Raw genomic sequence first — 16,749 nt, forward strand, 5'->3', positions numbered from 1 at the left:
ACTATAGTCCACATGAACGACATAAAAAACATAACACACCAGACAACACCAACAAGGACACTCTACGCAGCGCCACAGAATTACCGGGATTAAACATTTCATACCGATCCTCCCTAGCCACATCGAACCAGCATCCTGACTGTGGAGCCATCCCGAACCGACGCTTTAAAAACGATGTAGTCCGCGTACCACCCGGTAATTTTAGCATCTTTTTGGCAGACTGCTTCCAAGTTAGTCGGAGGCCTGCAACACTCATACAAGCTTCTTCCCTAAGCAGTCCAGCATTGGCACACTTTAATTAAAACGCACGCAGCAGCGAGAACTCNTCTGACACTGACAGTGTATTAATGTGAGCTCCTATACCTATAATAATTTGGCCTTTCATTGAATGCTTTATAAACCAGTTAAACTTAGAGATGTCATTGTGAATTGGAAAACTGCATTTAAATGTTGTTAAAGGTCAACGTTTCAATGTATGGTTCAGCAATTGTTGGTTGTTTACTAGGAATTGACATATTTTAACCTCAAATACGTTGTTCTATGTTTAAACCTTCAGACACATTTTGACGTGTTCCAGTTCAGCACATCATTTATTTTGTGAAGATTTAAAAGTATAATCCAGAACAATATACATACTCGCCTTTATCTTTTTGCCATTTTAGCCTTTTTACCAATTTCTTCATATCTAAGTTTTGCATGATGTCACTGTAGGACAATGTTTTAAGGATCTCTTTTCGAGCTACTAGCTTGTCAGTTTGAAATGTCAGGATGAAGATGTAACTGATTTACAAATGTTAAAAAAATTTTAAAAAAATGCCTCTTTTCATCCTCTGTCTGATGTAAAACCCCAACAAGCATGATAGGGCGAGCCAGGCCCCTTTAAGGTATTTTATTTATTTGTGTCTGCTTCTGAGAGGCTAATGTATAAGTTATACAGTTATTTCTGCAAGAAAATTACAATAAAATTACTGTTTAATCTTCACATCTTGTATTCATGTATATAATTTTGAGCACCAAATGATTGGAAAGTATCGATAAGAGTATCGAAAAATACAGATACCGATAAGCGGTATCGATAAAATCCTAACGATACCCATCCCTACTGACAGGCAACACTGGTAAATCATCAGAGCAATCACTAGCAGGCTATTATGAACATTTACTGTGATAAGTTTAATTGTCAAGTTCACATGGGATACAGTTTTGGCTCAAATATGAGGAATTATGAAACAATAAAGAATTCCTGTGAAAGTAGTGCCATAATTCCTATTATAGCATGTGCAAAAATTAGCCTTTTTCATACATTTTCAGACAATGTAATGACTAACAAATGACCAATGATGTTTGTTTTTAAAATGAAAAGCAATAGTCTCCACAATAATAATGCCAAACTGAATATGGATTTATATTCAGGGTAAGCAGGTAGTCTGCGGGGATGAGAACATCTGTTTGTGCAATTAATACGACGTGGGCAAAAGGTATCTGTGTGAGCAATACAAATCTAACCAATAGCAGTAATACATTAAAAGTGAAACACAGACATTTTTATCTTGTCTGAAGCCTCAGAATCAACCGTGGCTGAGTCTCAGCACAACCACGATTTTCTTAAAACCACACTGCACTTAAAAAAAAATTCCTACTGCTATTTCAATGCTTGCTGCACACAAGTAAAGTAAAGAGACACTACAGTCACCATACAGAGAGCAATGCAGGGGGGATGGGAAATATAATGACTTGTTTATTCTAGGCACTGTAGAGAGAGAAAAAGCTACATACATAGGAGCTAATGATTCCACTACATTAGCGTGAAAGCTTTAACATTTTGCAAGAAATACGGCATTCACACTGTACTCTGCAGTCTACCGCCAGTATAGATTTATTCTCCGTCAGCTGGATTTCTAATGGGATGGTCTATTTGCATTGTACAGTCCCAGAGAGAAACAGAAATATTGTTGGTATCAGCCAAATTCCTCTGATCTTGGTTTTGCTAAAAAATGCTCTCCAGAAACACTTTGAGGGTTGCAACCAGATCGCAGTCACATATGTCATCTGCTCTTTTATTTGACAGGCTTCAAATTCTTACCATGACATTAACATTGAGCAAATGTGTGTTTATATTTACACGTTAAGTTCAGGTAAAGGGAACATTCCCATACACTTCAATATGTAATTCAAAAGGTTCATTTTTCATGCAACACGCTAGTTTTAATGAAACAAAGTTCCGTATGGATTTGTTGAAAAAATGCCGTAAAAATCGTTTGACTGCTACTGTATATGGTATCTTCTTTTCATTATTCACACTTAATATGTTTTACATGTCAGTTTATTGATGTTTTTAGTATGTGTCTTTCTTTAAGTGTGCCAAAATTATTTAATTTATTTTTATAATTTTGATGATGAATGATTTTTAATATTATTTAGGTGGAGGCTACAAATAAGCCCATGGGTTTTGTGCCTCTTCCTTTGCGCAAAACAACGAAATACAACTTTATCACTTTAAATAAATCCAATCGACTGACTCTAAACTAAACTTTATTTAGTACTTCAACATTGGCTCACAAAACAGACAGTATTGTGGTTGCTAAAGTATGAGAATGGTCTGTGAATGATAACCATCACTCAATAAACTGATCCCAACCATTGCCCAAGACTACCGTTTCTTAGGTAGAGAGAAGGTGTTGAAAATAGTGAATTAAACCATCTGGTTCCTAGGCTTGGAGACAAATTGACAGAAGGAGTGTTCTCTAAAAGAACATATTTCACTTCCAGTAAAGTAAAGAACCAGAAAAACCCCAGCAAATTGCCTACAATACAAAAAAGTAATATTGAATTTGCTGAAGAGAATTCACGTTTGGAGCCAGTAGCATAGTAGCAAGTCATTTCATTAGGCTGAGGGACACACACATTTAATACAGTTTGTTTTTCCCCAAGCGTCCTCCAAAAGTCAGTAACAAGACTTTGAGTGACATTTGCAATAAAGTGAAGTGGCAACCACTGTTCAATGGGAAACAATGAACTGTATGTGCCCACTCAGTATAAAACACTGTCTTCTGAACAGAGAAGAGACTGAGCTGAGATAGGCTGAACGGTAATGGCCAGTAGTCAAAGTGCTGTCAAACCCAGATGTGGTGAAAACGTCACTCACGGCTTTGAGGTGACAACAAAGCTGTGACCTTACAGAGTGAAGTGAAAGCTAAAGTTAACTGAATTGTCTTGCACAGAGAAGATGTAGCTGTCATAAAGTCCCTATTGTTATCCATACTGAAAAAATATCAAAAATACATTCAAATAAATACATAGGTGTAATAGTAGACGATGTTCAATCCTACAAAGACAACATAAATAAATCTTTTTTATTAACTTTCCAATGAGCACAAGAACGCTTTTTTTTGTCCATGTCCCCTTAGGGGCTCCGTACAGTTTTGTGCACCAGTCAATCCTAAAATGAAATACAGAATCAATCCCAGGTCAAGTGTACATTAAGGACTCTTGAATCAGAATCCCTTTATTTGGTCCCCAGTAATTGTAATGTTAAATATCTGTTTCCTATATTCTTGTCTTAAATAATTGTCCTTGTAGATTGTGCAAAAGGAACAGCTGTGATGCAAGAAACTGCGGTATCTGGGATTCAAGAGTATCTGAAAAGAAACAGGCATTGAAGGTGACCTGCATTGACAAATGTAGCTTTGAACATGAAACACACCTTTTTTGAAAGGCTCATCTGTCATTTTAGGCTACAGCTCAACACTGCTACCACTGCTTACTGCTTGTACCTCTGACTCGAGGTCCAGAGACTTGCCTTCACACACCTGAGGTCAGAGCCAATGAAGCAGCAACCTGAAGCAGGCGGCAGCGGCGAGTTGGAACAGATTGCATTGTCATCACCATAAGCCTGCACACAGGAGCTCCAAAGAAAGAATTCACTGTGAAATGGCTGCTAGTTAATTATCAACGCATAAATGAGTCACCATCCAAGTCAGCATGGAAAATGACTCAATAAAACCCACTTGAATAAATGTCAGAGGCGCTTCTGTCATCTCAGAAATAGCTTTTCAGAAAATCTAAATAAATTGCAAACCAATTAAAAGTTTTGCTGTCAGGTTTTTGTTATTTTTTCACGTAGCATTTTAATTGTTCTCTCTAAGAAAAAAGATTTAATTTAAGTCCGCAAAGACCTTTCTTTTGAATTGGATTTTCTATCTAACTGTTTAAACTCCACATGAGATTCATCTTACCATGTTTATTCCCTTCTATGTTTATGCTTCTATTTTTTCTATGTCTTATTAATGAAAAATAGCTGGTTAATGGGTTTAGAAATAATGCTGACAGGTTTATTAAATGTCTTGTTATATGTTGCTAGTTTATGAGCTGTATTACTATATATAAGATTCAGACAATATATTTTTTTGAATTAAAAAAAGGTAATTCAATTGTGCATATATGAAAAATATGATTCTATATGACTAAATACTAGAAAAGCTAATTAACAATAGTTGATCCTATATGAGTAAATACTGCAAAAACTTTAAATTACACAAATATTTTATTGTCCGGCTGCATGAAACTGTGTTTGTTCAGATAGCCAAGTTTTAACTGGAAATGTTTTTAACTGCATTGCTCAATTATTTAAGAACTAATCAAAGTAGTCAGCCATGTTGAGCTGCATCTTTTGCAGATTCCTCAAAATGCCACAAGGAATATTAATGGCTCTGGGGAAGGTGTGAGTTCCTGTGTGACGGTCCGCAGTGATGGAAGCAGATCCTTCACCTGACAGTATCATTCACCCTGTTAAACCTGACAGTTTATGAACATTTGACACAGCCATGGCATTGTTCACAGAGTTCAGTATGGTGCACTGTGAAACCCGAGCTGTCAGCAGATCATGAATTATTCACCCTGGAGTAAACAGGAAACCAATACAGATTGCTCTCCTGTTTACTGTGGCTTGCACTACCATGAACAAGTCATTCAGTCTCTGGTTTTGTCACATCTTGAGTACTGTCCGGTCATATGGTCATCAACAGCAAAAACACATTTACAGAAATTACAAATAGCTCAAAAAAAAGACTAGCTCTCCACTGTTCGAAGCGCACTCATATTGGAGTTATGCATAGAAACCCATCATGGCTTCCAGTTGAGAAACGTCTGCAATCTCGTGTTATCACTTTTCTAAAAAAATTCTAATTTAGTAAAAAACCACTGTATTTTTATGATCAAATAGTTTACACAAGAGACGAGCATGAGCATAAGAATAGACAAGCTACATCAGGCCATCTACTGGCACCTAAGCCCAGGACAAATCTTCTGAAATCTTCTGTGTCTTATAGAGCTATAAAGGAATGGAACTCATTGCCAAACTACCTTGCTGAAATAGAGTCCAGAGCCTCTTTCAAGAAGAGATTGAAGGGCCATCTACTAATGACCATGTACCCTTGTGAGCCCTAATTTAATTTGATCGCATGTTGTTGATGATATTGGTGATGTTTTTAATGTTGTTAATGATGTCAGGACTTATGTCCTAAATGTTGCTGTATTATTGTTGTATTGTTTTAAGTGTCGGGCCCCAGGAAGAGTAGCTTTTGTCGAGAGCAAAAGCTACTGGGGATCCTAATAAATAATAATAAACATAAACCACGACTGTCAATAATGGGGACACACACACACACACACACACACACACACACACACACACACACACACACACACACACACACACACACACACACACACACACACAGTTTGAATCGGAAAAGCGTTGTATGTGGTACACGATCAGACATTTATTTTTGATATAATCAGATCCCTGTCTTTACCTATATTTCATTCACAGAGCTAGTGCTTTCTTGATGTTAAAATAGATTAAATCAAAAGTAAAAATATATTATTTTCCCAAATAGTTGACTTATCTTTCACTCTTGAGCAACACCATATTTATTCCCTGCTCAAGAAAATGTTATTTTAGACATTTCACGAAAAATCTGACCAGAGGTATAAAACAGCAGCAAATGGGATTCATTGTTATACTGGAAACTGTAAAAAAACTAAAATGACCGAACTGAGAAATACAAAGAGTAGTAGGGAAAGTCAAAAATGGGATGAGTTCAGCTGCATAGTAGATACCAACTTGACAGAAAACACAAAAGACGCTAGCTTCACTGAATTTCTTTCAAACAATTTTTGGCAAAAGTTGTGGTCCAACTCTCGACTGGGCATTTTGGAGAAAAAAATTGTGAGAAATGATGTGAAGAAATCTTCTGCTATAGACAATAAAGGGCATAAAGGGTTAAACCATTCTACTCCTTAATTAACCAGGTCAATAACAATAAGGCTGAGCACTGAAACCACTAAAACCTTTAAGGTCATTTTAGTAATGAAGACTGTTTAGAAAGACATCAGGGTAAACAGAACTGCATGCTGCTGCCTGCCTCTGTTGTTCCCCATGCAGAGGATATTATCTCCAACAACAGGGGTCACAGTCATTTCAAACACCACAGGAAGTCAACTGCAGCGCTTAGATAGTGTCGCCAAAAATCACCAAGTGTGTTTCTATTTACTTTTTCGTCCCGCAGGGTGGTTGACAAGATTTCAGCTCAAATTATATTTATGTTGTTGCGGTCAGTAAAATCAGGTGATGATGTGAGGTTTGTGAAAGTGTTTATTGACCTACCTGTAAGCCGCCAAGCTGTATGCTCCTCTTGTCAGCTGCTCCTGTGGAGAAACAGAAAAATAATAATAAAAATGTGGAGCTATATGTTTGAATGTTTACTTAATATTCTGGAAAAGGCACCAGAAGAATTAAAAAAAGGAACATATTCCAGCTAAGCTTAACTGAATAAACTTTTTAACCACGAGCATTCTTTAGAAATAAATGACATGCTGATTTGTTAGTATGAAATACAGTGTATCACATCTTATATACCCCATTGAATTCAATATGCATTGTCAAGCTTTCCCTGACACACCACACACACACGCCTGAGTACAGTAAACCATCCTCCGCCCCCCAGTCTGTTTACATTGAAGTTAATTGGCAGCTTTGAGACCACACATCATGAATATCAATTATTGCTAAAGTAGAGCTGTGAAAATGAGCCGGTGCGGTTCTATTGTGGAAACACAGGCAGAGCTTTAACTGTGCGTTAATGGCAGGCCTAAGCCACCGAGACAATTCTGTCCTTGAGCTTAAAATATTAATTGTAACTGGGTGAGGGCCCAAATGATTGGTTGGCAATATGTGCAATACATTGATGCTTTAGGAGTTTCGCTTCTGAATTAGACATTTATAATTTGAAACAGCATGCTACATTAAAAAAAATGCAATATATAAATAAACATAGGTATTATATAACTAAAAATATAATATATTACAGTCTACTAACGTCAGGTGCAGTCCTTCTTTGTTAAATATAGATTATGAAACAGCCATGATTTATTTTCTATTAACATAACGCCTCTTGAGGCAAGAACCTGAGCGACATCACTTTATCTGCTGTATTAGTTTTACATTTGAAATTGCCTTGTTTATCAGTTCATGTGGTCACGTTTTACTAAGAAGCTTTTCTGAGTAGTTCTGTTGTTTTTTTCCATAATAAATTCACATCACTTCTTTAATCTGCATGACATTAAAACGCATCTAGTTGTCTGGGGAGTGCATCCATTCTCTTAATCCTACAAATTTTCCATGCAGCCAAAGCCTGATGTAGCTTATTCCTCTGTGCCATAGATCTCCATTATTGGAGAAAAAAAACATTAATGAGCCTCACTTGTTCCTTCATCACAATAAACATGGTGATTGTTATTTAGAGTCAATTCCCAAAAAAAAATGTAATTAGTTTTACCTTTTAAAAAGACATTACAAAACAATGTAAACAATGGATTCTGAGCTAATCGTTGCAGAGAGAAGTACTGCGGGATGAATTAACACACTGTTGCTTTTGGCCTCTTTTTATGGTATTATTAAGTATTTTCTCTTTTTTATCCACAAGTAAACAAGTCATACCTGGCCATTAGAGCAGCCTTTCAGAAGTTACCAGGCAGAAAAACATTGGCAAGTTTTTGAAGGTCATCCTTACCGAGAACAAACAGAAAGGTAAGGAAAAAGCTCCGGCGGACAAACGGGCTGGCTCTATTGCTTATTGGAGTCTCAATTTTGTCTGGCCTTTTAAGTCAATGCAAGTATATTCTCACACAAGATAATTATAGTCAATATTATGTTTAGTTCAATAGGTTACATTTTTTTGCTTTCAATCGAGTTGTGAGTTCAACCCATCTCAAGTGTACATACATTAATTTCTCATTCAACCTGGTACTGCTTGTTCCTTCTCACTCACTCGGCCTAATTTCCATCAACGCAGCCATTATAATTATCACCACCATCAATGATATATCGGCTGTGCACACTAATCCTAATTAGCAGTAGGAGGTGGGGCTAATCAGCCAGTCCAGTTATCTTAATTAACCAATGCCGCTGAGGAAGAAATGGAATGAAGGTAATTAAGTCAACAACACTTTAATCACAATATCTTGATGAGAGAATTGAGATAAATCGTTGCTAATTAAGTGTGATTTCAGGTGGAGGGAAAACAGAACACATGATTTAAATATGAATTGTCTGTACATAAAAGGTGAAAATAAATCCAGCAATGTTTGCGCCGTGAACAAATGACCTTTTTATGTTTATTAAAGAATCACGAATCTCAACTTATTTCCATTTTGTTCTCTCCTGTTTGCTCCATTTTAAAAGCAGCTTGCACAAAACAAGCAAAAATCATGCTGCATGCGGTAGCAGCTGGTGAAGAATGACCAACATAAACAAAAATATTCTGCCTTTTCCTACACCATTTTTTGCATAAATCTGGTGTACCAAGGGAGCCTGTTTGCATAAGCAGCTTTCCTTCACAGGGTATTAAAATACTAGAGAAAAAGAGTTCACCCTCTCTGAGAGCTCACAGGGGAAATTCAAACGTGTAACGCTCAATACATTAGCAGCATCTAAACACGTACACTTATTAATTATGCCCAAAGGAATAATCTTGCTTTGAGCATAGCAATTTTCCTATGTTTTACTGCCCTTTTTGAAAATCGTGACTCTAACAGCTCTAAAGAGGGCCTATTATGCCCATGCTCTGGTTCATAATTGTATGTTGTGCCTCTACTGTGACATGTCTCCATGCTTTAATGTTCAAAAAGTTATTTACTTTTCTCATACTGCCTGTGCTGCAGCACCTCTTTTCACCCTCTGTCCGAAACCAGAGCCCAGTCTGCTCTGATTGGTTAGCTGGCCGTTTCTGTTGTGATTGGTCAACAGCTTAGAGATGTGTCGGAAATGTCCCGTCTCTTAGTCTATCATGTACAATGTGTTTGGAAGCTACCCCATAGAAGTGCAAGTGTTACATAATGGTTGCGTTTCAGGCAGGGAATTGTAACCTTTGTAGACCATTCCCATGCATCAAAACATAAAACACACATAAGGAAAGGGATAACCCCAAAAGGCACAATAGGGCCTCTTTGGCCAGCTCCGTTGTGATTGGACAACAACAAAAAAATGTCCCACCCCTAAACTTGTCACCTACAATGTGTTGGAGGGCTAGCCAACATAAGTTACATAGTGATGTCGCTATGTTGGAGAAAACAAAGGAGTTCAATTAAGGCGTTTAAGGCAGGGGGGAGTGGATGAATGAGAAACTCCCTTTGGGATTTAAGCCTTTGCAGACCATTTACATGCACAAAAACCTATGAAACACACTACAGGAGGGGAAGGGAAAACACCCAAAGGCAAACAGGGCCTCTTCAGTAGAGAAAAGGGTGAAGTCAGGGTACTTTTATAACAACATTTGGAAATCAATCAATGAGATAGTATATCCTTTATACAAGACTAACAGTGGTTAAAATGCATACTCACAGGGAAAGGTGTCTGCTATAAAGAGATTCATTTTCAAAATTGAATTGAACTTTTGACTCTGAACAGTGCCTAATACAGCATGTAATTGCTTTAGTATAGCAGTGTGACAGGTACAAAGTGCTAAACCCTACAACCTGTCAGGGGTTTGGGGTAATGTGTGAGACGTTCCTCATTAGATTATATGTCAGTCCAAGATTCAGTTTAATGTATTAACGCAAACACTGCCAAAGTGGAACACACTGCTCCTGTTGCTCCTCTTGTTATGCCTAAAGATCTCCTGCAAACTGTGACTGGACATCGGGTTCAATAATTTCTGTTGTTTGTAAAGTTCAGACACAAATAAAAACCCAGCTTTAAACTTCAACAACACCACCACCTACACTAAAGCACAAAGCTTGCAGAAAGCATTGCTCACACACGGCTTAGCAGAAAGCTGCTCTCTTCCCTGTCAACAGCATCTCCACAGATCGAATCAGGGCAGAGGATGGGGATCAGAAGAAAAGAAAAACACCCAAAATACACCAACACAGTGGGTGTGCAGCTCTGTTTCTGAGGCATGTGAAACATTCGCTTTTAAAATCAATAAAGCTCAGAAACTGCAGTGTGTCAATAAATAATGGATTTCTGAATATGTGCTGTAGTCAAGACAGCCACATGCTTATTAAGAATCGAAAAAAAGAGTATTAAATATTGTTTTAATTGATTTTTGATAGAATGACTAAGCGCACCCTTAAGATTACAAATGCAACAATAAAGGAAATAAAAACACACCGAGGCTGGGGCTGCAAAGGCAGATGTCCCTGAAAGCTGAAGGCGCGGAAAACAATTGGAGGGTGAGAGGGAGAAAAAATGAGTAGCCAGAAGGTGGAAAATGAAAACAGGGAACATGTCGAAGTAAACAAAGTATTCATAATTGAGTGTTCTTATTCACAGAATACAACACCTGAGGGTTATGTTTTGTGGAGCGATGATTCAAAGAAAGTCAGTGTGGAAAATTGAATAAACTCTATTTACGTATTGAAAGGGTTATGCTGGGTAACATTTTGTTATATATGTTTTTGATGCATGCAAATGGTCTGCAAAGGTTCAAATTCTAAATTCCCTGCCTGAACCGCAATCACTACTGTATTTAACACTTGCACTTCTATGGGGTAGCTCCCAAACACATTGTACATGATAGACTAAGAGGGGGGGGGACATCTCTAAGCGGTAGACCAATCACAACAGAGCAGGTCAGCTAACCAATCAGAGCAGACTGGGCTCTGGTTTCAGACAGAGGGTGAAAAGAGGTGCTGCAGCACAGGCAGTATGAGAAAAAAAAAGACCTTTTTGAACATTAGAGCATGGAGACATGTCACAGTCAAGGCATAAAATACTTATATGATCTGAAAATGAGCATAATGCCTCTAACTGTTACAAATGTGTAATTTAACCCAAACTACAATGATTCTCTAAACAAAGGACTTCTTATCTTTTATGTTCTTAACATTACCTTTTTCAACATCTGTGTAGGAACGCTATTGTAGTGACCACAGCGTGGTCACACCAAAAAAACAATATAATCCTAATAAATGTTCAACAGTGATCTGGTTTTTAAAAGGAAATGTTAGAAGAACTTAATCATTGAATCTGTAAAAACGTTAAAACTATATTGGAGTCTTACACTCCCATTTGAATATGTCTGTCCCATTAACTGTCATCTACCCCTCATCAATCAGACAATGGTTCTTTTAGCAAGCTGTGCAGAAGGGAGGATCATGACACCAAAATATCTCAAAGTAAAGGAAGTAACATCCTGGCCCGTTAGCTTCTTACTCAGGTCAGGAAGCACTGTGACAGTGTCAGTTCAACAGCATAAATCTGAGAACATACTGTACATTCATTCCAACTAATTACATGTTACTGGTAATGGGTTGGATATTTTGCCCTAACACTGTACAGTATATGCACTCAAGAGTATGAGAGTTCAACTGTGAGGTCCTGGAAAAACCAATCGCCATTTTGAAATCACATCAGAATCCAATTACTCACGACTGAACAGGTATTTCCCATAAATGTGATTCATATAGGTTATCGTCGTGCCGTCAAATGACAGGCTTTCAGCGGAATCAATCACAGCCAACCCTGGCACAGTTATGATAGACTGTCATCATGAGGCGGGAGAGTATGAAATAAAACATTCTGGCATAGCTCAGGTCCCTCACCTTCGTGGTTCCCTCCTGATGTAAATGCTGCTTCTTGTAATCACAGAGGTATGCCTGCTGTGTGGGGCCACTCCTCATTACTGTAATTGTGTTTTCCTCCTCTCTGTGCTCTCTGGGGAGCAGCAAGGCGATGTTGCTTATCTCGCTGACATTTCACAACGGCGTGCTCTCTGCAGGGCTGTGTGAGCGAGTACAAGGAGTGATAGGAGAGGTGACAATGGCAGAGCAAGGCTTTCTACTGGCCTAGAGATAGTCATTATTAGAACATTTGATTTTCTAGATATAGATGTGTTTTTCGTTATTGCTATATGTGATTGACAAAGTTAGCTCATATCAGTTTATTAATGTAGTTTTACCGCTACTCTGAGAGCATTTATCCAATCAGATTGCATTTGCTCTAACCGATAAGTCTCTAATAAAAAGATAAGGCATGCGTATCCCCCATTCTGATCCTATCAGACTTGATTTACAGGATTAAACATGTCGTTTTAAACCTGTGGTGTCAGGTTAAGTAAAGCTAAAGGTTTTGCTTTAAATAAAAACGCTCTTGTTTTTTAAGTCACAGACAAAAGTTTAAATAAATCAACATTGACTTTAGGTTATACACGGACACGAACAGATTACAGGAACGTTTAAACCCAAAAATATATGATAGGGGCCCTTTAAAAACCTACATGCGTTATGTAAAAAACTAGAGGAACATTGTTTTACCTTAAAGCATGATAGACAATACTAGGCTGCTCTTCATGGTCACTGTCTTGTCTCATTTAATAGTTTTTCGATAAAACTAACAAATCTAACTTTATATAACCTCAGTGACTTATTGCCCAATGAGTCAAGAGTAACTTTATTATAAAAATCTACATTTCTGTCGCAGAGAAACAGTATTTTGACAAAAACAAAGGGACGTTTTTGGGGATGGGTACGATCGTCATGAGGGCTGACTCACGTCTCCTGCGGGGTTGGAAGTGATGTTCAAGCTCTCCCGACCTCACATTTCTCCCTCTAAATACGTCATCATACACTGCATCAATGCACTGTCTGACCCTGGCATGGATGCAGCATCTATCTTCAGATTTTATTACATCTGACAGGCAGAGGTTTGCATAAAAATAGGGCTGAGATTTACACCAGTAGCTTCTCTCAAATACTGGCCATTAATCACAGCACTACACAGGCAGAGCTTCCACCAGCAGAAGCACCCGTCCATAAAACATGTCTTCCTTTTGCCTCAGATGATTGAGATATTTTCTTACAAAGGAAAAATAAAGCAGGATGAAGTAATGGCACTCGTTCCAAGCACAGGCAAAGTAAGGGGAAATAAATTATGTGTCATGCAGGCTTGGAATTTCGTCATTTTAGGGGCAAGGCCATTTGGCCTTTGGTGTGACACATTTTTTCAGGGCGCAAAGGCCACATGCCAGGGCACAAAGGCCATTGAGGGAAACATTTGGATTTGGAGCTGACAAATAAATAACTTCACTTTCTGATAAGAAAAACAAATCACTGTTTTAATATCAATAATGTCAAACATTATATCATCATATAGGCCTATGCCTCCTTAGTATTACCGTATATAAAATAAAATACTTTACTTTGAATAATTAGTGTTTGGTATGTTTTCCATCTACTTTTCCCATTCACAAAATCAAATCACAACATCTAAAATGATATTAATATGTAACAAATATATTCAATATCAGAGCAGAAGAAACAGCCTTCAAGGGTCAAACTCTGCACATACATTGTGTGTGTGTGTGTGTGTGTGTGTGTGTGTGTGTGTGTGTGTGTGTGTGTGTGTGTGTGTGTGTGTGTGCTCACAGTCTCACTGGACAAAAGTTAAACATGTACAAACCACAGACTGTCATGGCGAATACAATCGCTGCTTTAATTCTGTCTTTAGGACGTTGTTGTGAGTGTGGACGGAGCGGCTACAGGTTAGTTTAGCCTGATTGATCCATTCAGAAAACACGCATTTTAAAAGGTTTTTCGCTTGCCGTCTTGTCTGCAGACTTGGCAAAGCATTAATTCATGTTTTTTACTAACCGGTATCAGTATGTAGTTACTTCAGCATAATTTTGAAACGTGTATTACAATTAAATCACGGTAAAATACGTTAATTTTGTCGTAGTTGGTTTCCTCCACAGTATTTACATTGAAATAAGCCCCGCCCCCTCTCCAGCGCGTCCTGTTTGATTGACAGGAGTAAACATAGCTGACAGCCGCGGTGAAACTCCAGCGGTTAGAGCGATGAGAATATTCGCATCGCGTCCGTTGTGAACGCAGCATAATGCAGTTATGAAAACACTGTTCTGACGCTTTTAAAGCAACTTCGAGATTTGTTCCCACGGCTGAGGAGGAGGCTGTCGGGCCCCTACATGCATGTCTGACGGAACAATCACAACAGAGCAATCGCTCTGATCCACAGACACGGGACTATCCTACTGCGCGCACTAATATGACTTCACTAGCGTTGTTTACACGGCATGTCTGACGGAACAATCACAGCAGAGCAATCGCTCTGATCCACAGGCACGGGACTATCCTACTGCGCGCACTATAGTATGACTTCACTAGCGTTGTTTACACTGGAACTTTTGACAGGGGCACAAAGGCCACTTTTGCCGTGAATTGCATTTTTTTTCACAGGGCATCACGGCCAAAGTGCGGCCATGGCCGTCGTGAAATTCCCACCCTGGTGTCATGGATACAACTCAGTGTATTCAGAAAAAACAAGGCTGCAATATCAATACACTCAGGAAACTAGAATTAGTTTAACACAAACTTTAAACTAACCTCTAACAGATAAACAGTGAGTAAAATGTGTCCAATTGGAGATTCGCAAACTAACTTCAGCTTGTTGTTTTACCTACAGAGACCATATTAGAACCAAAGTGGGATCGATTTGATTGTTTCTACTTTACTCTTTCCCTTAAGAAAAGCTGGATGTGCTACATACGTCATTTGTCATCGACAGCCAACGCAATTTAAGTTTTCTTGTGATTACTGAATACTTCCCGAGGGCACATATAAAATGTATGAGCCATTGATTTGTAAGTGGCCGATTTCTATAGTTCTTATTTCTTTAAATGACAACAAAATAACAGGTTTTTGAAAACTTGATGGTTGAATGTAAGCTCAGAAATATTTCTTTCTCTGTTGATTTTTCTATAAATTGTACTCAATAAAAACCACGTTGTGTATGGCTTCACGATTTATAGTTGGGCTGCTGGCAACAAAAACAACGTACTCATAAATAATAATATACACATGAAGGATGATGGCGACGGTGTTGGACAGCAGATAAACACTTTGCCGTCCCTGCAAGGACTTTGTGTCTTTTTGGCTTTCTTTTGTGTGAAAGTGCTTGTATGTGTGAATGTGGCCCTCATTACTCTACGTAATTACAGAGGGGACAGGTCCAAGGTCCTTATGCAGCATGAGTAATGTTTTCGGGATAATGCAGCCAACATTGCCCATAAGCCCCAGAGAGCCATGATGACTCTTATCAGAGAATTCATTCCTGCCTCCTCACCTTTAAACAGTTCCCGTTATGTCCATTACCCTTTTCCCTTCCCGGAGACACGGCACAAGGGTCTTTGTTTGCATAGCAGGTAATTCCCAGAGAGGCTGCAAAGGATTTCACTTAACAGATGCTGCCAGATCAATGAGTACTGTTCAGCTCTCAGCAGAAGGAAGGAGTGGATCAGTCTATGAACCAAGAGTCTTTCAGCTAATTGCTCAAGTTTTATGGCCCACAACTTTACTGTTTTGGTTCAGTTTCAACATTCTCATCAGCAACTTTTCCAGCAACTGCATTCAGCAAAAAAACTCTAATAAACGCACTGTACTCTGGCCGCTTAGACCCACTCAAAATACAAGGACGGGTAGAATCTTGTGAACGCATTGGAGCCTTTAGCAGGTAAAGAGATAGATATTCCCCTCAGGAGTTGGTGGTAACTGACTCCACTAGAAGGCTGCGTTTCTTTGTATTGTCTAGATGTGCAACTGTTTGCTAAAACCAAAACTACTCTATCATGCATTGTATGTCAAGCAACTGCAATCTTTAGTAAACATTTGTTGTAGTCATCTATGAAGGACTAAGTAATTCCAATAAAATGTTTGGCAATATGGCAAAAGCCAACCGTATACTGTACTTCAAAAAAATAACAGTACCAGTGAATAAAATTAGCCAGGAGCTGCTGCTCGAAGTTTCTCCAAAAAGAAAAAAATGCAAGCTGAGGGGCAAGCAAGCAGAAAAGCACTAACTTAAAGTAGGGACAACTCCTAAATGTACAGTATGTCTGTTAAGCTCTTGCCGAATTAGGTAAAACAATGGAAATTGAGCCTATCCCACTGATGGAAGCCCTTGTATTGTTATGAACTGGGTTTCTGACAACATTCTCAAGAAAAGTATTCACTCTTTGGACCTCTGGAAAGTGAGATCTCCCGTTGCAATTACCTCTTATCGCAGAGAGAACTAAACAGAGCTCTTCTAGATTATAATTTAAACACCTTCTGTAAATCCTGTTTTTGCTCCCATGCAGGGCTTTAACTTCTCTTTTTGCTGCAATAATCAAAAAGTGTACTTTAGGGAGAACAGTGACATCACTGTAACCATAAATCACACCAATCAGAGTGATC

The 16,749-nt window shown here is 38.4% G+C and overlaps 1 long non-coding RNA gene across 1 annotated transcript; it reads left to right on the top strand.

The window, feature by feature from the left end:
* The first annotated feature begins 836 nt into the window (after positions 1-836).
* LOC104952595 (uncharacterized) lies at positions 837-11,929 on the top strand. Its single transcript, XR_799123.1, has 3 exons — positions 837-922; positions 6,981-6,984; positions 11,918-11,929. It is a non-coding gene; the product is annotated as an uncharacterized lncRNA (long non-coding RNA).
* Positions 11,930-16,749: the final 4,820 nt, after the last annotated feature.

The sequence above is a fragment of the Notothenia coriiceps genome, unplaced genomic scaffold (genome assembly GCF_000735185.1).
Source record: "Notothenia coriiceps isolate Sejong01 unplaced genomic scaffold, NC01 NC01_scaffold00020197, whole genome shotgun sequence".
Lineage (NCBI taxonomy): Eukaryota > Metazoa > Chordata > Actinopteri > Perciformes > Nototheniidae > Notothenia > Notothenia coriiceps.